Here is a 23,361-nt window from a genome sequence, read left to right as displayed (position 1 = left end):
AGGGATGTCAAACAATACAAGGTCAGGTCCACGAAATGGCGCAGTACAAAAAGGGAAGTCTGAGGCGAAGTCCATTACACGAACCAAGGTCAGGAAAGCCAGAGAGACAAAACAGAATACAGGGAGCAGGCATAAGCGAAGTCAGGTCACAAGCAAATGGTCTGAGTCCAGGAAGAGAATCAAGTCAAGCTGGGTCAGGCACAGAGTGCAGAAGGATCAATGTAACACAGGCAACAAGTGTACAATTGACACTGGGGAGGAACTGCATGCTTAAGTAGAAGCCTGATTAAGGGAAATGAACACAGGTGATTGCAGCGCAGACCCAGCACAGACTGACAGCCCTGACACAAAGTAACAAAAAGACAGATCAGAGTAGAGCTCATGACAGTACCCCCTCTTTAAGGGGGCAACCGGACCCCCAAGTTTCCCAGGAAACCTCCGATGAAAGACCTGGACCTACCAATCAGCTCTTCCAGAATAAGCTGGAACCCAGGATCATTCCTCAGGTCCATACTGCTTCCAATGTACCAGGTATTGAAGTGAATTCCGGACTATTTGGGAATCAATGACCCTTTGTACCTCATATTCCAAGGTTCCCTCAGTAGACACTGGAGGAGGCGGGGGCAAAGAAGACAGAGCAGGGGGAATAAATACCTTCAACAATGACTTGTGGAACATATTAGGAATACGGAAAGAACAAGGGAGCTTTAATCGGAGGAAAGCTGGATTGACTACCTCCAGAATTTCATACTGACCAATGAATCTAGGACCCAACTTTAGCAAGGGCACCTTCAACTTAATATTCATAGAGGAAAGTCATACCTTATCTCCCACTTTGAAGGCGACCCCTGACGAGCGCCTCCTATCGGCCTTCTGCCGATGCTGAGCCTCCCCAATGTTCTTTTTAACCTTCCTCCAAACATCCCCCAGCTCTTGAATGGTGACATCCACCCCATGACACTCAAAACTTCTCCTGGAAAACTCACTAAAATGAGGATGAAACCCATAATTACAGAAAAATGGTGAGGTCTCCGTGGACTGATTAACCCGACTGTTAAAGGCAAACTCAGCCAGCTGAAGAATTTTCCTGCTGATCAGCGACAAAATATCTCAAAATTTGTTCCAAAGACTGATTTATCCTCTCTTTCTGACCATTAGCCTCAGGGTGATAAGCATAGGAAAAGGACAAATCAATCCCCAGTTTTCTGCAGAGAGCCCTCCAAAATCTAGTGACGAATTGTACACCCATATCAGATATAATATTTAGAAGAATCCCATGCAATCATACCACATGAATAATATTAAAACAGTTAGGAGAGAGTTTCAGCATTGGGTAACCCAGATAAAGGGATGAAATGAGCTTGTTTGCTTAAGTGATCGACTACCACCCAAATAGCTGTCATCCCCAAGACCACAGTAAATCTGAAATGAAATCCGTGAGCAAATGAGTCCATGGTCTTTCAGGGATTGGCAAAGGAGCCAATTCCCTGGCCGGCCGGCAATGCTGTACTTTGGCACGTGCACAAGTTTCACAAGCAGACACAAAATCTCTAATATCCTTATGCATTGTGGACCACCAAAAGAGTCTAGCAACTGCCCTTTGGGTGGCAGTGACCCCAGGATCACCACTCAGCTCAGAATCATGGAATTCTTGCAAGAGGCGCAATCTGAGATACACAGGGACAAACAGCTTGCATTCAGGGGTATTGGAAGGAGCCAAGGACTGAACAGTATGGCTTTCAGCTTCCAGCTCAGAGGAAACCATGGCCACAACAATACCCTGAAGAAGAATGGAGGAAGGAGGTTCTGGAGGAGACACTGAATCAAGACTACGAGACAGGGCATCCGCCTTCATGTTCTTAGACCCTGGTCTGAACGTAATAGAAAAATTAAATTGTGAAAAAAAAATAAAGACCATCGGTCCTGTCTCGGTGTCTTCCGTTTGGCAGATTCCATATAAGCAAAACGTTTGTGATCCATTGTAAGGGAGGGACAGGACTGTAGCCGTGACCTGAACAATTGCCATATCCATGTCCAGTGTCACGGTCCTGTCAGCGCCTGCGTGCAGCCACCGCTGAGCAGGGACTCACCCACACTGCAGGGAGGCCCGGGGTCAGATACGGCCGGGAAACTCAGGCAAACATGACCTGGAGATGCTGAAGTTAGCAAGCATTGAAGGACCTACGGTCATGTGACTGCAAGGGGAGGGGCTTAGCATCCTGCTGCCAGAGATCAGCAGGACACAACTACAGGAATTCTCAGGTCAGACAAACGGGGGTCATACACAGAGAGAGCAGTAAAGTACCAGGGATGAGACAGAACAGATAGTTGGGGCCAGGCAGCGGTCATAGCCAAACACATAGAAGGTACCAAGCAGAATCCAACAAGCAGTATCCAGAGAACAGACCGAGTCGAAACCAAAGTATCAGGCAAACAAGAACACAGCACAAACACACTCAGGGGTCAACACACTCTGCCAAGGGCAAAAGTATAACTGATGGGGATTGGCGTTCCTGAGGCTATAAAAAGCTTTCCCAGAACCAAGGAGAGGCCACAATAATAAGCCCCAGGTGTGCAGGTTAGAGCCTGAATTGAGATCATAACATTTAACCCCAGAAGTGCAGGTCCACCAGCACTGGTTCCAGACATTAACCCCAAGCGTGCGGGTCCAACCCGCACTGGGATCATGACAGTACCCCCTTCTCAACGGGGGGCCTCTGGACCCCCAGGCTTGCCCAGGTACCTAGCATGGAAAGCCCGAATCAGGCGATCCGCATGCATCAACCGGGCCGGCACCCAGGACCTGTCCTCCGGCCCATACCCCTTCCAATGAACCAGGTACTGAACGCCGTACCAACCTGGAATCTACGATATGATCAATCTCATATTCCACATGTCCCTCAACCAAAACCAGAGGAGCAGCAGACTCAGACTCTCCCCGGACTGCTTCAAAAGGTTTCAGTAGAGATCTGTGGAAGACGTTAGGGATCTTGAAAGAGGGTGGAAGGCACAGCCTGTACGCAACTGGATTGATTTTTTCCACAATCTTGTTGGGGCCAATGAATTTGGGGCCCAACTTGGCTGAAGGAATCTTCAACTTAATGTTTCGTGTGGAGAGACACACTTTCTCTCCAACCTGAAACGTGGGACCAGGTGTTCGTTTCCTGTCCGCGAAAAACTTATACCTGCCTTAAGACCTAGATTTATTCCGCTAGACTTTCGCCCACGTATTTTTTAATCGCTGAACAGAGCCCTCAGCCCCGGGACACCCCAAATCCAGATGAGAAAACTCACCAAACTGAGGACTGAACCCATAGTTGATCAAGAAAGGAGACATACCCGTGGATTGACTCACCCGACTATTGAAGGCAAATTCAGCCAATGGCAGTACATCACACCAGTCATTCTGTCTAGCAGAAGTCAGACATCTGAGGATCTGTTCCAGAGACTGATTAGTGCATTCCGTCTGACCATTGCTCTCAGGATGCTATGCAGACGAAAATGACAGAGACATCCCTAATTTTTTGCAGAAAGCACGCCAAAACTTAGCCACAAACTGCACACCACGATCAGACACCACATTCAGGGGTACCCCATGCAACCAGACCACATGCTGCACAAACAATCTAGATAAAGTCTCAGCTGAAGGTAGTGCGGACAGGGGTACAAAATGAGCCTGCATTGAAAATCTGTCCACCACTACCCATACCACTGTATTACCCTTAGATGGAGGGAGATTGGTAACAAAATCCATGGACAGGTGGGTCCATGGTCTTTCGGGAACTGACAAGGGCATCAACTACCCCAACCGGCAGGCTATGAGAGCTTTTAGAACGAGCACAGACCCCACAACAGAAATTAATTTTTTATGTCAGAACCAAGGGTAGGCCACCAAAAGATCCTAGCCACCGCCAGACGCTTGGCTGATATACCAGGGTGAGCACTCAGCTTGGATTCATGGAACTCCTGCAAGAGTTTAAGGCGAAGTTATTCTGGGACAAACAACTTGCCGCAGGAGCCAGCAACTGGGCCCCCTCAATCTCCCGTTCCAATTCAGACGAGATCCCTGCTAACACAACCCCAGGGTGAAGAATGGAGGATGGTGGCTCAGGGGAAGACACAGGTTGAAAACTGCGAGATAAGGCGTCAGTCTTGACATTCTTTGACCCTGGACGAAATGTAATAGTAAACTGAAAACGGGGAAAAAAAAGCGACCAACGGGCCTGTCTGGGCATTAGTCTTTTAGCAGACTCAATGTATGACAAATTTTTGTGATCGGTGATCACAGTAACCGGGTGACTGGCCCCCTCCAAAAAGTGCCTCCACTCAAACGCCAACTTGACCTCAAAAAGCTCTCTATTGCCTACATCGTAATTTCTTTCAGCAGCAGAGAACTTCCTGGAAAAGAAAGCACATGGCCTTAGGTTGGTTAGAGTGGCAGGCGCTTGGGACAACACTGCCCCCAACCCCACCTCGGAGGCATCCACCTCCACAACAAATGGTTTGGATGGATCTGGCTGTACTAACACAGGAGCAGACATAAGGCCTCTTTTGCGAGCGAGGACCAATTTCTCACATCCACACCTTTGCATGTTAGATCTGTGAGTGGTTTGACCACCTGCGAAAACCCCCGAATAAATTTGCGGTAATAATTGGCGAACCCCAAGAAGCGCTGAAGACCCTTAAGATCTCCGGGTTGCACCCAATCCGCAGTGGCCTGCACCTTCTTGGGGTCCATGCGAAAACCCTCACAGGACACAATTAATCCCAAAAAAGACAATTCCTGAACAAAAAAGCACACATTTCTCCAATTTGGCAAACAGATGATTTTCCCTCAGTCTTTGGAGAACGGTTCGTACATGTTTCAGATGAGAATGACTGTCAGAGGAGTATATCAAAATATGATCTAAATAGATAACAACAAAACGACCAATGAGATCCAAGAATACTACGTTGATGAAATTCTGAAATATGGTGTGGGCATTGGTAAGACCAAACGGCATGACTAAATTTTCAAACACTCCCTCGGACGTGAGGAATGGCGTTTTCCATTCACCCTCCTCCCGGACCCTTATCAAATTATATGCCCCCCGAAGATCCAGTTTAGGGAGCCATTTTGTCCCTGATAGTTGGTTACACAAATCGGGAATCAACGGAAGGGGGTGTATATTCCGTAGAGTAATCTTATTAAGCTCACGAAAATCGAGACAGAGACGTAAACCACCATCTTTTTTCTTTACCAAAAAAAAAAACCTGCCGCCACAGGTGATACTGAGGGACGTATGTGTCCCTTGCGAAGACTCTCAGCAATGTAATCCTTCATAGCTAAGCGCTCAGGGCCAGATAAATTAAACAGACGGGCTTTAGGCAATTTAGCCCCCGGGACTAGCTTGATAGCGCAGTCAAAGGGTCTATGTGGCGGCAGCGTCTCGGCCTCGCTTTCAGAGAATACATCTTCGAAGTCTTTCAGGTACTCTGGAATACCTTCCAGCTCGACAGATGACAAAGACACAGATTTAACAGGTTCAACCAGCAGTGCAGATTTATCACATAACTTAGAATCATTAAACCCCCATTGAACAATCTCCCCTGTTTTCCAGTTAATAACTGGGTTATGGCGTTGTAACCAGGGCATGCCCAACACCAACCCTGCTGGTAGATTGTCCAGAACCAAACAACTTAAGTTTTCCACATAAGTAGCGCCCACTCTGAGCAAAAACAAATCAGACATAAAGAGAATTCCCTCTTTAGTGAGGGGGGAGGAGTCAATGGCCACCACCTTGATCGGAACCTTGAGCCTAGCTGTCCCTATCTTGAAGCGTGTGACCAATTGGGAGTCAATAAGATTGATGGATGACCCACAGTCCACGAAGGCTGTAGAGGAAAAAGAACAACCATCCACTAACCGTTCCACATGAAGCAAAACCTTAGAAAATGAGGAAAAGGGTACCTGAGGGTCTGAGTAGTCTCCCCGCTGACTACCCTGATCTAGTCGTTTCCCGCTGACCGGGTCAAGGATGGGCAGTCAAGACACTCCCTTTTCCAATGTCCCGTTTTACCGCAGTAGAAGCATAAATGCTTTTCCCTCCGGCGTTTTCTCTCCTTATCTTTCAGGCAGAGAGCGCCTACGTCCATGAGCTCAGAGACAGTCTCCTTTCCACTGGTGAACAATGGAGTCTCCACCTGCATCCCCCCCGCGGCCCGCAACCTGCAGTCCATCCGGATGGCCTGGGTCATGGTGTCCTCGAGAGAGTTAGGTAGGGGATGTAACGCCAAGGCATTCTACAGCCATTCGGACAAGCCCCTGCGAAAGAGTCCTCGATGTGCGGCGGCGGCGTCCCAAGAGACCTCTGTGGCCCAGTGGCGGAATTCAGTACAAAACCACTCAACCAAGTGTTTCCCCTGACAGACACTCATCACCATGTCCTCTGCCAATCGTACTCGGTCCGGCTCATCATATATGTGCCCGAGGGCCTCAAAAAATGCACTGACACTCAGGGGCAGTGGGAGGAAGGGAAAAAGCCCAAGCTTGTGGGGACCCTCTTAATAAGGACATAATGACCCCCACCTTCTGGCTTTCATCTCCAGAGGAACGTGGTCTCAAACAAAAAAAAAGTTTGCAACCCTCCATGAAGATCCTGAACTCCTTTTTGTTCCCAGAAAAGAAGTCAGGCAGTTTAACAGGTGGTTCTGGGGACACCAGAACAACATCACTCGCCCCAGCCCCCAGAGACCCAGCAGATAAAGCCCTCCGCACTCAGAAACCTGCTGCTGAGAACGAGCAAGAGCTTGCTGCTCCAGAGATAAACCCTGAAACATCTGACTCAGATTTTTCATCTGTTCAGCCAGAGACTGTATGGGATCCATAATTCTCTGCACAAAAAAACCCCAAAAACTTAATGGTCAGTTGTAATGTCATGGTCCTGTCAGCGCCGGCGTGCAGCCACCGCTGAGCAGGAACTCACCCACACTGCAGGGGGGCCCGGGGTGTGATATGGCTGGGAAGTTCAGACAAACAGGACCTGGAGACGCTAAAGTTAGCAAGCAGTGAAGGACCTATGGTCATGTGACTGCAAGGGGCGGGGCTTAGCATCCTGCTGCCAGAGATCGGCAGGAGACAAGTACAGGAATGCTCAGGTCAGACAAATGGGGGTCATACACAGAGATAGCAGTAAAGTACCAGGGATGAGACAGAACGGATAGTTGGGGCCAGGCAGCGGTCAAAGCCAAACAGACATAGAAGGTACCAAGCAGAATCCAACAAGCAGTATCCAGAGAACAGACCAAGTCGAAACCAAAGTATTAGGCAAACAAGAACACGGCACAAACACACTCAGGGGTCAACACACTCTGCCAAGGGCGAAAGTATAGCTGACGAGGATTGGAGCTTCCTGAAGCTATAAAAAGCTTTCCCAGAACCAAGGAGAGTCCACAATAATTAGCCCCAGGTGTGCAGGTAAGAGCCTGCACTGAGATCATAACATTTAACCCCAGAAGTGCAGGTCCACCAGCACTGGTTCCAGACATTAACCCCAAGCGTGCGGGTCCAACCCACACTGGGATCATGACATCCAGTCCTTCCCCTATAGGAAAATGTACTCTTCTCTTCTGCATACCTGCATCTCCAGGATCGGCTTCGTCTGGGCACTCCCCAGGCAATAATGGTCCCTCAGGAGACCCCCATCAATGGAGATACAGTCCAAATTAACTTTAACACTTTCTTTACTGAGTACTTCACATGTTACATCCACAGTTAGTACATGTTGACATTTGCTTGTTTCCTCATCTTTCCCTTTCTGGATGTCACTTCTGTGCAGTACATGACCGGACTGGACCATCCTAGACTGCTCCCCAGTTCCTTCCTGGCCTAACCTCGCCAGGATGACAATTCCTTTGCCTGTTTCAACCCAGACTCGAAATCATCAGCCACCAGGTTTGGTTACCTCTAGTAAAGCATCCAGCCCATCTGTATCGAACTTGTCAAAGCTCCAGCTCCCTTCACTTCAGCTGTCCAGCAGACTCCTGCCCTAAAAGCATTGGCCCGGGCAACAAGTCGACACATCCTTCCGTTTCTGTACTGGCCCACTGCTTTGACACACAGTGACCTTGGGTAACATGGGATGCAGTGCTTCAACATTGCGTGGCTGCCAAGCTGTCCAGGCCTGTAGTCCATGTGGACACCAGGGCACCCTGGCCCCATCTTACCTAACTTGCTACGAGGTTCCTGCTTAAATACCCCGCAGCCTCTTACACTTAACCCTTTATGAACATCCTATCAGCTATACCTATAGAGCCCACTAGTATGCCCCCATCTAGTGGCCTGTAACAGAACTATATTTACTTATGACTATGTAAGCTATATACTAAAGTGCCCTCCTCTAATGTCCCTAAAAGGATGCACTAACTTTCCCTGACTGTATATACACAACAGGTACACTATATTATACAATAATATAATAAAGAAACACAAGACAATATGTTACAGCTTTCTACACAATGGTAACAGATACATGTGGCAGTACCATTAAAGACGAGCGATAATACATGTTTTCTATGCAGCAGTACCACAGACGTTTATCATAAATATTATTACTTAGCTACATATATATGCAATAACATAGGAGGGACAATCCGAGGAAGGGAAGCAAGAAAGACTTCATATCTCACTCCCTTACACTATCACCACGGTGACTGAATGAACAGCTCCCTCCAAAAAATGCCTCCACTCTTCAAAAGCTAACTTGACCGCAAGCAACCCCCGATTACCCACATCATAGTTTCTCTCAGCAGGAGAAAATTTTTGAGAGAAGATTAGTTAAAGTCTCAGGACCTTGACACAATACAACCCCCACCCTGACCTCAAAAGCATCTACCTCCACAATTAGCGGCCTCCAGAGGTCTGGTTGCACAAGAACAGGAGCAGACATAAAATATTTCTTCAAATTTTCAAAAGCCCCAACCGCTTCCGGTGACCAAACCTTTAGCTCCGCCCCTTTACGAGTGTTGAGGCTTGATGGTCTGAGAAAATCCTCTACTAAATTTTCTGTAATAATTTGCGAACCTTAAAAAGCACTGCAGAGCCTTAAGGTCGCTGGATTGAATCCAATCAATGATGGCCTGAACTTTCCCAGGATCCATCTTAAACCCAAAGGTTGACACAATGAAACCCAAAAAATGGTATTTCTTGAACAGAAAGGGTACATTTTTCAATTTTAGTGAACAAACAATTATCGCTCGACCTTTGCAAAACCAAACGGACCTGTTTATAATGTGAATCCAGGTCAGGTGAAAAAATCAGAATGTCATCCAAATAAACCACAATAAACTCCCAATATAATCAGAAAAAATATCATTCATAAAATTTTGAAAAACTGCAGGTGCATTCTTTAGACCAAAAGGCATGACAAGATTTTCAAAGAGACCTTCAGACATTAAAAATGTTGTCTTCCACTCATCACTCTCACGAATCTGTATCAAATTATATGCCCCTCTAAGATCCAGTTTGGAAAACCATTTGGCCCCGGAAAGTTGATTATATAGATCGGGGATAAGTGGAAGCAGATAAATATTTTTAGCAGTAATTTTATATAATTCTTGGAACTCTAGGCAGGGATGAAGACCTCCATCTTTCTTTTTAACAAAAAAGAATCAGGCAGCTACCGGCGATGAGGAAGGGCGAATATGACCTTTTCATAAACTCTCACTAATATACACTTTCATGGCTGACCGCTCAGGGCCAGACAAGTTATACAAACAAGCCTTGGGTAATTTGGCATTAGGAATGAGATTAATTGCACAGTCATAGGGGCAGTGAGGAGGTAATGTCTCAGACTCTTTTTCCGAAAAAAAACATCTCCGAAGTCTGTTCCGGAATACCCTCCAGACTAACGGGACAAACATGCACATGTTTAAGACATTTTTCAATACAATAAGGAACCCATTTGAAAATATCTGTCTGATTCCAGTCAATAATCGGATTATGCATACGCAACCAGGAAATACCCAACACAATTCCAGCAGGCACAAGGGAAGTCAGATCACAAGCAAAGGGTCTGAGTCCAGGAAGAGAATCAAGTTAAGCTGCATCAGGCACAGAACACAAAGGGATCAATGTTACACAAGCAGCAGCAAGTGTACGACTGACACTTGAGAAGGTACTAGCATGCTTAAGTAGAAGCCTGATTAAGGAAAATGAACACAGGTGATTGCAGCACAGACCCAGCATAGACTGATAGCCCTGACACAAAATAAGAAAAAGACAAAAACAGTGGAGATCGTGACAGAAATCATAAATCAAGTCAGTTACATACAGTGGGGCAAAAAAGTATTTAGTCAGTCAGCAATAGTGCAAGTTCCACCACTTAAAAAGATGAGAGGCGTCTGTAATTTACATCATAGGTAGACCTCAACTATGGGAGACAAACTGAGAAAAAAAAATCCAGAAAATCACATTGTCTGTTTTTTTTTCATTTTATTTGCATATTATGGTGGAAAATAAGTATTTGGTCAGAAACAAAATTTCATCTCAAGACTTTGTGATATATCCTTTGTTGGCAATGACAGAGGTCAAACGTTTTCTGTAAGTCTTCACAAGGTTGCCACACACTGTTGTTGGTATGTTGGCCCATTCCTCCATGCAGATCTCCTCTAGAGCAGTGATGTTTTTGGCTTTTCGCTTGGCAACACGGACTTTCAACTCCCTCCAAAGGTTTTCTATAGGGTTGAGATCTGGAGACTGGTTAGGCCACTCCAGGACCTTGAAATGCTTCTTACGAAGCCACTCCTTCGTTGCCCTGGCGGTGTGCTTTGGATCATTGTCATGTTGAAAGACCCAGCCACGTTTCATCTTCAATGCCCTTGCTGATGGAAGGAGGTTTGCACTCAAAATCTCACGATACATGGCCCCATTCATTCTTTCATGTATCCGGATCAGTCGTCCTGGCCCCTTTGCAGAGAAACAGCCCCAAAGCATGATGTTTCCACCACCATGCTTTACAGTAGGTATGGTGTTTGATGGATGCAACTCAGTATTCTTTTTCCTCCAAACACGACAAGTTGTGTTTCTGCCAAACAGTTCCAGTTTGGTTTCATCAGACCATAGGACATTCTCCCAAAACTCCTCTGGATCATCCAAATGCTCTCTAGCAAACTTCAGACGGGCCCGGACATGTACAGGCTTAAGCAGTGGGACACGTCTGGCACTGCAGGATCTGAGTCCATGGTGGCGTAGTGTGTTACTTATGGTAGGCCTTGTTACATTGGTCCCAGCTCTCTGCAGTTCATTCACTAGGTCCCCCCCGCGTGGTTCTGGGATTTTTGCTCACCGTTCTTGTGATCATTCTGACCCCACGGGGTGGGATTTTGCGTGGAGCACCAGATCGAGGGAGATTATCAGTGGTCTTGTATGTCTTCCATTTTCTAATTATTGCTCCCACAGTTGATTTCTTCACTCCAAGCTGGTTGGCTATTGCAGATTCAGTCTTCCCAGCCTGGTGCAGGGCTACAATTTTGTTTCTGGTGTCCTTTGACAGCTCTTTGGTCTTCACCATAGTGGAGTTTGGAGTCAGACTGTTTGAGGGTGTGCACAGGTGTCTTTTTATACTGATAACAAGTTTAAACAGGTGCCATTACTACAGGTAATGAGTGGAGGAAAGAGGAGACTCTTAAAGAAGAAGTTACAGGTCTGTGAGAGCCAGAAATCTTGATTGCTTGTTTCTGACCAAATACTTATTTTCCACCATAATATGCAAATAAAATGAAAAAAAAAACAGACAATGTGATTTTCTGGATTTTTTTTTCTCAGTTTGTCTCCCATAGTTGAGGTCTACCTATGATGTAAATTACAGACGCCTCTCATCTTTTTAAGTGGTGGAACTTGCACTATTGCTGACTGACTAAATACTTTTTTGCCCCACTGTATAAACTCAGATCATTGCAGATACTGCAGAAACACTCACTCCTATGTTACTTCAGGCTGGCAAATGTGTCAGCTAAGGCAGGGAAATGTGTTACCTTAGAAAGGAGCAGCTGTGAGCCCTTGCTGTTTCTGCTGTATACTCACTTATCACAGTTGACTTATTCTCCACTATCCTGGCTTGCAGCTGAGTTTTGTGCTGATCATAAAATGGAGAAGCTCTGCTTGGTCGGACACAGCAAATAACAGTATATATCAGAGTTACATTTATAAGGTTATTTTAGCACAGGAAAATTTTTTAACACATCCAATTGTGTAACTTATTATTGTTCCAAGATCTTTTCATTAAAATATGTATTTTTCACAGGACATCCCAATCTAATCTTAGCACCAGATTAATGTCCTCCTGACTGGCTGCATTATTTATTCTGCACCAAAAGTATTATACATGAATGTGACATGCTTCTCTCCTGGGTGTCTTTATGCATGCTTAGTGTCACAGATGTGTCAGAGGGTGCAGACCGTTTCACTGCATCTGTCTGCAGAAGGTCGCAGTTGTTTGCTTTGCAGACTAATGGTTACATCCCCCGGTGCTAATGGCCACACCTTGGTGTTTATAACTCCCAACTTCCTGTTGGGAGTTGCAGGTGATATTTCCTATTTTCACTTCTTTGTTGAAGCTTGGAGCTGTAGCAGTTTGCTAGTGTCCTTTTGGAGTTAGGAGGGCATCAACGTTTCTCTCTGAGTGTACTCAAGCTAAGTGCCCCCTTGTCCCGCTGGTTTCATTTATCCTTACTGTCTTTGGTGTTAATGGGATTGTCTAGCGTTCATCCTGTCCTTCTCGGTGCAGGGTCACACAAGTATACTGCTCTGCGATCGGTGCGGATCCTATATAGGGCAGTAGGACAGACATGGTGACGTTAGCTCAGTGTAGGGGTCTCCACTTCCCCGTCCCTAGTGTTTGGTTCCCCTTCCCTTATCCCTTTGTGTTGCACTTAGTCTGTCCTACACTGCATATTTCGAAGAAAAGGGAGACAAAATAGCGCAATAGTAACATAGTAACATAGTTATTAAGGTTGAAGGGAGACTTTAAGTCCATCTAGTTCAACCCATATCCTGTCCTAACCTGCCCTAACTCGTTGATCCAGAGGAAGGCAAAAAAAACCCATGTGGCAAACAGTAAGCTTCACATTGGGGAAAAAAAATTCCTTCCCGACTCCACATACGGCAATCAGACTAGCTCCCTGGATCAACGCAATATTAAGGAAACTAGTGTATATACCCTGTAATATTATACTTTTCAAGAAAGGCATCCAGTCCCTTCTTAAATTTTAGTAGGGAATCACTCATTACATCATATGGCAGAGAGTTCCATAGTCTCACTGCTCTTACAGTAAAGAATCCACATCTGTGAGTATGCTTAAACCTTCTTTCCTCCAGACGTAGAGGATGCCCTCTTGTCCCCGTCACAGGTCTAAGAGTAAAAAGATCATTAGAAAGGTCTTTGTATTGTCCCCGCATATATTTATACATTGTAATAAGATCACCCCTAAGCCTTTGATTGTCCAAACTAAATAACCCCAAGTGTAATAACCTGTCTTGGTATTGCAGACCCCCTAGTTCCCTAATAACCTTGGTTGCTCTTCTCTGCACCCACTCCAGTTCAGCTATGTCTTTCTTATACACCGGAGACCAGAAATGTACACAGTATTCTAAGTGTGGTCGCACTAGTGACTTATATAGAGGTAAAATTATGTTCTCCTCATGAGCATCTATGCCTTTTTTAATGCATCCCATTATTTTATTTGCCTTTGCAGCAGCTGCCTGACACTGGCCACTAAATGTGAGTTTGTAGTCCACCCATACACCCAGGTCTTTTTCAGTGACAGTTTTGCTCAGTGTTTTACAATTAAGCACTTAATTATACATCTTATTCATTCTACCCAAGTGCATGACCTTACATTTATCCCCATTAAAGCTCATTTGCCATTTATCAGCTCAAGCTTCAAGGTTACATAAATCCTCCTGTAATATAAAATTGTCCTCCTCTGTATTGATTACCCTGCAGAGTTTAGTGTCATCTGCAAATATTGAAATTCTACTCTCTATGCCCCCTACAAGGTCATTAATAAATATGTTAAAAAGAAGTGGGCCCAAAACTGACCCCTGTGGTACCCCACTGCTAACTGTGACCCAGTCCGAGTGTGCTCCATTAAAAACCACCATTTGTTTCCTATCCCTGAGCCAGCTCTTAACCCACCTACACATATTTTCCCCTATCCCCATTGTTCTCATTTTATGTATCAACCTTTTGTGTGGCACTGTATCAAAAGCTTTTGAAAAGTCCATGTACACCACGTCCACTGCATTCCCTTGGTCCAGTCCAGAACTTACATCTTCATAAAAGCTTATCAGATTAGTCTGACAGGAACGGTCCCTTGTAAACCCATGTTGATATTGGGTCATGAGGTTATTCTTCTCCAGATACTCCAGTATAGTATCTCTTAGAAAACCCTCCAGGATTTTACCCATAGTTGAGGTTAAACTTACTGGCCTATAATTTCTGAGTTCAGTTTTTGTCCCCTTTTTGAATATTGGCACCACATTTGCTATATGCCAGTCTTGTGGTACAGACCCTGTTATTATGGAATCTTTAAAGATTAAAAATAATGGTCTATGTAAGACTGTGCTTAATTCCTGCAATAATTGGGGGTGTATCCCATACGGGTCCCGGGGATTTGTCAATTTTAGTGATTTTTAGACGCCACCGTACTTCCTGCTGGGTTAAGCAGGTGACATTTAATGGAGAATTTTTATTCCTGATCATATTATCCGTCATGAGATTTTCTTGTGTAAATACTGTTGAAAAAAAGTCATTTAGCATATTGGCTTTTTCCACATCCTCATCCACCATTTCACCCAGACTATTTTTAAGGGGACCAACACTATTATTTTTTAGTTTCTTACTGTTTATGTAGTTAAAGAATATTTTGGGATTATTTTTACTTTCTCCGGCAATGAGTCTCTCTGTCTCAATCTTTGTTGTTTTGATTTGCTTTTTACAGAATTTATTTAATCTTCTGTATTTAGTTAATGCCTCATCACTACCTACTTGCTTTAATTCTCTAAATACTTTATTTTTATCTCTTATTGCACCCCTTACAGCTCTATTTAGCCATAGTGGTTTCCTCCTATTTCTCGCATGTTTATTCCCGTACGGTATATACTGTGCACAGGTCCTATTCAGGATGCTAATAAACATCTCCCATTTTCTTTGTGTATTTTTATGTCTCAGGATATCGTCCCAGTTAATTGCACCAAGATCATCTCTCATCCATTGGAAATTTGCTTTCCTGAAGTTTAGTGTCCTTTTAACCCCTCTACTACACATCTTATTAAAGGATACATGAAAACTTATTAATTTGTAATCACTATTACTCAAGTGACCCCCAACCCTTACATTTGATATGCGGTCTGGCCTGTTGGTTAATATTAGGTCTAGCAGTGCCCCCCCCCTCTTGTTGGGTCCTGAACCAGTTGTGAAAGGTAATTGTCTCTCATAGTTGTCAAAAACCTATTACCTTTGCTGGAACTGCAGGTTTCGGTTCCCCCATGTATTTCAGGGTAGTTGAAGTCCCCCATAATAATGACTTCTCCTTGAGTCGCTGCTTCATCTATTTGCTTTATGAGGATAATCTCTGGTGCTTCCATTATTTTTGGAGACTTATAACAAACCCCTATCAGTAATTTATTATTTTTCCCCCCTCCCCTTATCTCTACCCACAGGGACTCTACATTTTCATTAGATTCATATATTATCACGAAGGATGGGTTTTAAGGATGTTTTTACATATAAACACACGCCCCCCCTCGTTTATTTGTACGGTCATTTCTGAACAGACTATAGCCCTGTAAATTAACCGCCCAGTCATGGCTCTCGTCCAGCCATGTCTCAGATATCCCCACCATGTCATAATTATGTTCCAACAACATTAACTCAAATTCCTCCATTTTGTTGGCGAGGCTTCTGGCATTAGTATACATGCACTTTATGTATCTCTCTGTACCTCTATTCTTTCTTAAATTATTAACCCTCCGTCAGGCGCAATAGATCTGACAGGCACACAGTAATTAGTTTCACTTCTCTCTCCTTGCCCACTTATCAGAAAACCCCACCCCTCCTAGTTATCTCCTGACTCTACAGGCTCTGTGAAACCTGATATCACAGTGACTCAGCAGACCTTCTAGTGAGCAGATATCAACACTTTGGCTTCTCAGGCACATTGCGCCTGATTTCAACACAAATTGAAAGGTTAGTATTTTCTTTTTTTATTCATCACGATTGTGTATTTAGCTTGTTTTATGAAGGATTAATGCTAAGTTAGTGTACATAAGTACTGTTTTCTTAGACAAAAGGAGGGTGGCTTCTAAGGCACATTGCGCCCTAACACATACTCTTTCTCTCTTGCTTCAGATTTTCTGCTGCAATGGCCAGAAAACAGTATGATTCATCTAAACCCCTTCATTTAGAAAAAATGAAGATTTTTTGGTTAGAAGATGATGAGGAAGAACCAGCAGTAACTGAGGATTTAGAGGAATCTAGTGACATTTCATCTGAAGATGAGGTAGCAGAATGTAACACTGATTCTGGAACAGAGCAGGATGGTGATGACACTGATACAGAGGAAACAGACACAGATCTAGCTTATTATTTGGGCAAAGATAAAAATACAAAGGACGTCCCAAGGACGTTCCAGAACAAACACCGACTCTACCACCTTCTAAAAGACGCAGTTGTACTACCTGCTCATTTGTATCTGGTTTCAGAAGGCTTTCTAAATATGACTGCAAAATATGTAAAGAATCAATCTGCCTTTCCCATGCAACTTTCGTCTGCCAGCCTTGCTTTTCTAAGTGTACCTGTGCTGCTTCTGCTGCAATTGAAACCACTGAAGATGAGTAGAAAATAATTAAGTAACATCTAAGTGCAATATCCTTTAAGTTTTTTTCCATAATTTTATATTTAAGCAATAGTTAAGTAAAGATAACTGGAGCCTATTTGGCGGTACTACCGAAAAGTGGTACTTTTAGTTTTAATAAGTTTATGGTTAATAAATGTTTTTTTTTGCATCTGATTTGGTGTAATCTCTTTTAATACATTCCTATGAAGGTCACTGACTACTTCTATAGTCCTGAAATTGAAATATATAGCTACTATAGGTGGTTTTCTGACCTGTGCTTGTCAGGCACATTGCGCATGAACTGAGGAGAATCTATATTGCGCCTGACGGAGGGTTAACTGTTCCAACCCCACCCCCCATGCCTCCCCCACCCCCAATTTCATTATCTGCGCCCAGGTCTTTATCTGCACTGTCTTCCCCTCCTATAAAAGGAATACCCTCCCCCCCGTCCCTAGTTTAAACACTCCTCCAACCTTCTAGCCATTTTCTCCCCCTGCACAGCTGCACCCTCTGTTATGAATGAGTCACCGGAGGAGGAAAAAACAAAAATGCAAGCTAAGTCCAGAAAACCGGAGAGGTTGGTAGCTAACGGATTGCAGACCCCTGATCCTATTCACACAATCAGTAGCCGTGGAGTGTTCCTACGGTGATCCTAGACACCTCGTCACAGCCGGAGAGCTAAATAAGCCTAAAGAAAGAAAGGGGAAATCTAAACTGTCCCAGAGCAGACCCCAAAGCAATAGACAGCCCCCAACATGTATTGTCGGTGAAAACAGATGAAAACACAAACACAGACAGAAAGACAGGCAGAGCAAATGATGGGGCCCAACTAACTAGATAGGAAAGGACAGAAAAGATGCTAGCTGCAATCCGCAAAAACCCTACCAAAAATGTCCCAACACGTCTGATAAGAAAAATGGCCCTGAAGTCACTAGACTTCAAAATCCCTATATCAGCACTCCGATATATTCTGAAGACAGAGCAAAAGAGATTTAACCGATCAGGGACAAAATGGAAATTCAGCAAAGCCCCAGCCGGGGCTGGCTGAACACAAAACTAAGCAAATCAGACAAAATCTCATGGAACAATAACAGAGCAAAACTTAGCTTTCAGAAGACAGGAACTGAACTGGAGGTCAGAGCTCAGAGCAGAGAAATCACCAGCAACTTACAGGGCGTCAGCAGCCTTATATCCACTCAGAGATTCCGGATGTCCAATCGCAATCCACCTGTTCAGATGACAGGTTTCTCCCATCCAAATCAATTTCACCACCTCCTTTCACCAGCAGAGGGAGTTCATCGGACATCAAAGGTGAACGAGAAAATGAGCTCACAACAGTACCTCCCCCTTGAGGAGGGGTCACCGAACCCTCATCCACGCCACCAGGCCGATCAGGATGGGCCCGAAGAAAAGCACGAACCAATCTTTCGGCATGAATATCAGAGGCAGAGACCCAAGAATTATCCTCCTGGCCATAACCCTTCCACTTAACCAAATACTGGAGTCTCCGTCTAGCCAGACGAGAATCCAGTATCTTCTCAACCACATATTCCACATTACCTTCAACCAATACAGGGTCAGGAGGTGCCACCACAGGAACTACTGGCTCAACAAACCTCTTTAACAGAGACTTATGAAACACGTTATGGATCTTAAATGTAAGAGGAAGAGCTAATCGAAAAGAGACCGGATTAAGAATCTCCAAAATCTTGTAAGGTCCAAAAAATCTAGGTTTAAACTTTGGAGAAGCCACCTTCATAGAGATATTCATTGATGACAACCAAACCATATCACCCACCTTAAATCGGGGACCAATGGTCCTATGCCGGTTGGAAAACCGCTGGGCCTTTTCCTGGGAGAGAGACAACTTATCCACCACTTGGTCCCAAATCTGGTGCATTCTCTCCACCACAGTGTCAACACCTGGGCAGGCAGAAGGCTCCACCTGCCCTGAAGAGAATCGAGGATGAAACCCAAAGTTACAAAAAAAAGGTGACATCAAAGTGGCAGAACTAGGTCTATTATTTAAAGCAAATTCGGCCAAGGGCAAAAATGAGACCCAATCATCCTGATCAGCAGAGATAAAACATCTCAAATAAGACTCCAAAGTCTGGTTTGTTCTCTCCGTCTGCCCATTGGTCTGAGGGTGAAACGCAGAGGAGAAGGACAACTGAATTCCCAGCTTGGAACAAAACGTCCTCCAAAATCTAGAGACAAACTGACCTCCTCTGTCAGATACAATGTTCTCAGGAATCCCATGCAAGCGAGCCAACTGTTGCAAAAACAAGGGCACCAACTCTGAGGAAGATGGCAACTTAGGGAGTGGTACAAGATGGTCCATCTTAGAGACTCTATCACAAATCACCCAGATAACAGTCATTCTCTGAGAGACAGACAGATCAGAAATAAAATCCATTGAAATATGGGTCCATGGCCTCCTGGGCACCGGCAAAGGCATCAACAACCCACTAGAGCAAGAACAAGGTTTAGACCGGGAGCAAGTCCCACAGGACTGCACAAAATTCCTGACATCACGAGATATGGCAGGCCACCAAAAAGACCGACTCACCAAATCTCTAGTACCAAAAATACCTGGATGACCAGCCAATGCGGAGCATTGAACTTCAAACATTACTTTCTTTCTCCACTGGTCAGGAACATACAATTTTCCAATGGGACAACGCTCAGGTTTCTCCTCCTGAAACTCTTCCAGAGCACGTCTCAAATCAGGCGAGATGGCAGAAAGAACTACCCCCTCACCTAAGATGGTAGCAGGCTTGGTCACAATAGGAGAATCAGCTAAGAAACTCCTAGAGAGGGCGTCTGCCCTGACATTCTTAGTGCCTGGAAGAAAAGAGACCACAAAATCAAAACATGTGAAAAACAAGGCCCACCTAGCCTGTCTAGGATTCAAGTGTTTGGCCGACTCAAGGTAAATCAAATTCTTGTGGTCAGTGAGGACCACGACTTGATGTCTAGTTCCCTCCAACCAATGTCTCCACTCCTCAAATGCCCATTTCATGGCTAACAGTTCCCGTTTCCCCACATCATAGTTGCGTTCAGATGGGGAGAACTTTCGGGAAAAGAAAGCACAGGGATTCATTTTAGATGTTACCGGATCTTTTTGGGACAAAACAGCTCCTGCACCAATCTCAGAAGCGTCCACCTCTACCTGAAACGGGAGTGAGACATCAGGTTGCCGCAAAAGCTGGAGCAGAAGTGAGCCTCCGCTTCAGCTCCTGAAAGGAAGAAACAGCCTCTGGAGACCAATTCAGCACATCAGCACCCTTCTTAGTCAAATCAGTCAATGGTTTGGCAATACCAGAAAAATTAGCTATAAATTTACAATAAAAATTAGCAAAACCCAAAAACTTCTGGAGGGCCTTCAAAGAAGTGGGCTGAACTCAATCATAAATGGCCTGTACCTTGGCCGGGTCCATTTCAATAGTTGACGGAGACAAAATAAATCCCAAAAATGAAATCCTCTGTACACCAAAAAGGCATTTCGATCCCTTAACATACAGGGAATTCTCCCTCAAAATCCGGAACACAGTCCGAACATGTTCCACATGAGAGTCCCAATCCCTGGAAAAGATCAAAATATCATCCAGATAGATGATCAAAAATTTATCCACAAAGTCCCGGAAAATATCATTCATGAAGCACTGGAAGACAGAACGGACATTAGTGAGCCCAAAAGGCATCACCAGGTACTCAAAATGTCCCTCCGGAGTATTAAACGCCGTCTTCCATTCATCCCCATGCTTAATGCGAATAAGATTATACGCCCCCCTGAGGTCAAGCTTGGTAAACCAGCAAGCACCTTTAACTCTGAAGAATAGATCAGAAATCAGGGGTAACGGATACTGATATTTAACAGTAATTTTGTTGAGGGAACGATAGTCAATACAAGGCCTTAATGAACCATCCTTCTTGGCCACGAAAAAAAACCCAGCACCCAAGGGTGAAGAGGATGGTCTAATATGACCCTTCTCCAACGACTCCTTAATATAAGATCGCATAGCCTCGTGCTCGGGTACAGATAAATTGAAAAGTCGACCTTTACACCCAGGGCTCAGCTCAATTGCACAGTCATAACTCCTATGAGGAGGCAAAGACACAGACTTATTCTCACTAAATACATCATAAAAATCAGCCAAATAGTCAGGAACATCATGCGACTGGGGAGAGGTGGAGAAAACAGGAGCATCACTAAGAGCACACTGACAACCCCAACTCACCACAGACACAGATTTCCAATCCAAAACTGGATTATGGATTTGCAACCAGGGAAACCCCAGAACAATGGTATCATGCAAATTATGCAACACCAAAAATCTGCAATTTTCTTGATGGTCTGGGGCGACCCGCATTACCACCTGGGTCCAAAACTGAGGTTTATTCTTCGCCAAAGGAGTAGCATCAATACCCCTCAAAGGGATAGGCGTCCGCAGAGGTGTCATAGGAAACTCACAACGTTTAGCAAAATCGAAGTCCATCAGATTCAGAGCCACTCCTGAATCCACAAAAGCCTTAGTGGAAAATGTGGACAGGGAGCAGATCAGAGTATTTGCCAGAAGAAACTTAAGTTGTACACCACCCACAGCAAATGTGTGTGCAAAACGTTTCTCTTGTTTAGGGCAGACAGAAATAATATGAGAGGCATCTCCACAGAAAAAACACAGCTTATTGCGCCTTCTGAACTCCTGACATTGCGCCCTAGAAAAAACTCTATCACATTGCATAGGTTCAGACATTTGGCAACATTTCTCATGTAATTTTACATTCACGTAAACGCTGATCAACCTGAATGGCTAATGACATAGAATCGTCAAGACCAGAGGGAACAGGAAATCCCACCATAGTATCTTTTACAGTTTCTGACAAGCCCTTCCGAAAGAGAGCTGCCAAGGCACCATCATTCCAGGTAGTAAGGCCCGCCCACTTTTGGAATTTTTGACAGTACAACTCTGCAGAATCCTGACCCTGGCTCAATGCCAACAGGGCTTTTTCAGCTTGATCAATAGCATTAGGTTCATCATACAAGAACCCCAAGGCTTGAAAAAATGTGTCCACATTAGTTAGAATAGGATCATCAGGTGTCAAAGAAAACGCCCAATCCTGGGGATCGCCGCGCAGCAAAGAGATGACAATTTTAACCTGCTGCACAGAGCTCCCCGATGAGCTAGGCTTCAAGGCAAGAAATAATTTACAATTATTCTTAAAATTCAAAAATTTAGACCGATCCCCAAAAAACACATCAGGAGTAGGGATCTTTGGTTCAGCAGCATGTGAATGAGCAAGATAGGCAGAAATTCCCTGTACTTCAGCAGTTAGCTGCTACACACGATCAGACAATTGCTTAATCTCCATTAAGAAAAAATTCCTCCTACGGCCCCAGAGAAAAAGAGGAAAAAATATACATAAAAAAAAATTCTGACACTTTTTTTTTACAATTCTTTCCTGCTGTTGAGTACCCTGTGGTATGGCTGGTGATTCTGTTATGAATGAGTCACCAGAGGAGGAAAAAACAAAAATGCAAACTAAGTCCAGAAAACCGGAGAGGTTGGTAGCTAACGGATTGCAGACCCCTGATCCTATTCACACAATCAGTAGCCGTGGAGTGTTCCTACGGTGATCCTAGACACCTTGTCACAGCCGGAGAGCTAAATAAGCCTAAAGAAAGAAAGGGGAAATCTAAACTGCCCCAGAGCAGACCCCAAAGCAATAGACAGCCCCCAACATGTATTGTCGGTGAAAACAGATGAAAACACAAACACAGAAAGAAAGACAGGCAGAGCAAACGATGGGGCCCAACTAACTAGATAGGAAAGGACAGAGAAGATGCTAGCTGCAATCCGCAAAAACCCTACCAAAAATGTCCCAACACGTCTGATAAGAAAAACGGCCCTGAAGTTACTAGACTTCAAAATCCCTATATCAGCACTCCGATATATTCTGAAGACAGAGCAAAAGAGATTTAACCGATCAGGGACAAAATGGAAATTCAGCAAAGCCCCAGCCTGGGCTGGCTGAACACAAAACTAAGCAAATCAGACAAAATCTCATGGAACAATAACAGAGCAAAACTTAGCTTTCAGAAGACAGGAACTGAACTGAAGGCCAGAGGTCAGAGCAGAGAAATCACCAGCAACCTTACAGGGTGTCGGCAGCCTTATATCCACTCAGAGATTCCGGATGTCCAATCGCAATCCACCTGTTCAGATGACAGGTTTCTCCCATCCAAATCAGTTTCACCACCTCCTTTCACCAGCAGAGGGAGTTCATCGGACATCAAAGGTGAACGAGAAAATGAGCTCACAACAACCCTCCCTATTGAGGTGCAGCCCGTCCCTAGCGTAAAACCTGTAGCCAACTGAGAAGTTGGCCCTGTTCTGCAGGAACCCAAACCCCTCCTTCCTACACCAATTCCTGAGCCACTTATTAACCTCCCTAATCTCCCGTTGCCTCTCTGGCGTGGCACGT

At 44.6% G+C, this 23,361-nt stretch overlaps 1 protein-coding gene and 1 long non-coding RNA gene across 2 annotated transcripts in view; both read left to right on the top strand.

Moving 5' to 3' along the window:
• TMEM132C (transmembrane protein 132C) overlaps positions 1 to 23,361 on the top strand; it is a 982,344-nt gene that overhangs the window by 137,867 nt on the left and 821,116 nt on the right. The gene's annotated exons all lie outside the window — the stretch shown is intronic.
• LOC141060729 (uncharacterized) lies at positions 15,434 to 17,049 on the top strand. Its single transcript, XR_012222756.1, has 2 exons — positions 15,434 to 16,226; positions 16,389 to 17,049. It is a non-coding gene; the product is annotated as an uncharacterized lncRNA (long non-coding RNA).

Source organism: Dendrobates tinctorius, unplaced genomic scaffold (genome assembly GCF_039654945.1).
Source record: "Dendrobates tinctorius isolate UK_male_01 unplaced genomic scaffold, ASM3965494v1 ptg000243l, whole genome shotgun sequence".
Classification (NCBI taxonomy): domain Eukaryota; kingdom Metazoa; phylum Chordata; class Amphibia; order Anura; family Dendrobatidae; genus Dendrobates; species Dendrobates tinctorius.
The sequence above is the reverse complement of the archived record's forward strand: the minus strand, read 5'-3'. Positions and strand labels throughout refer to the sequence as shown.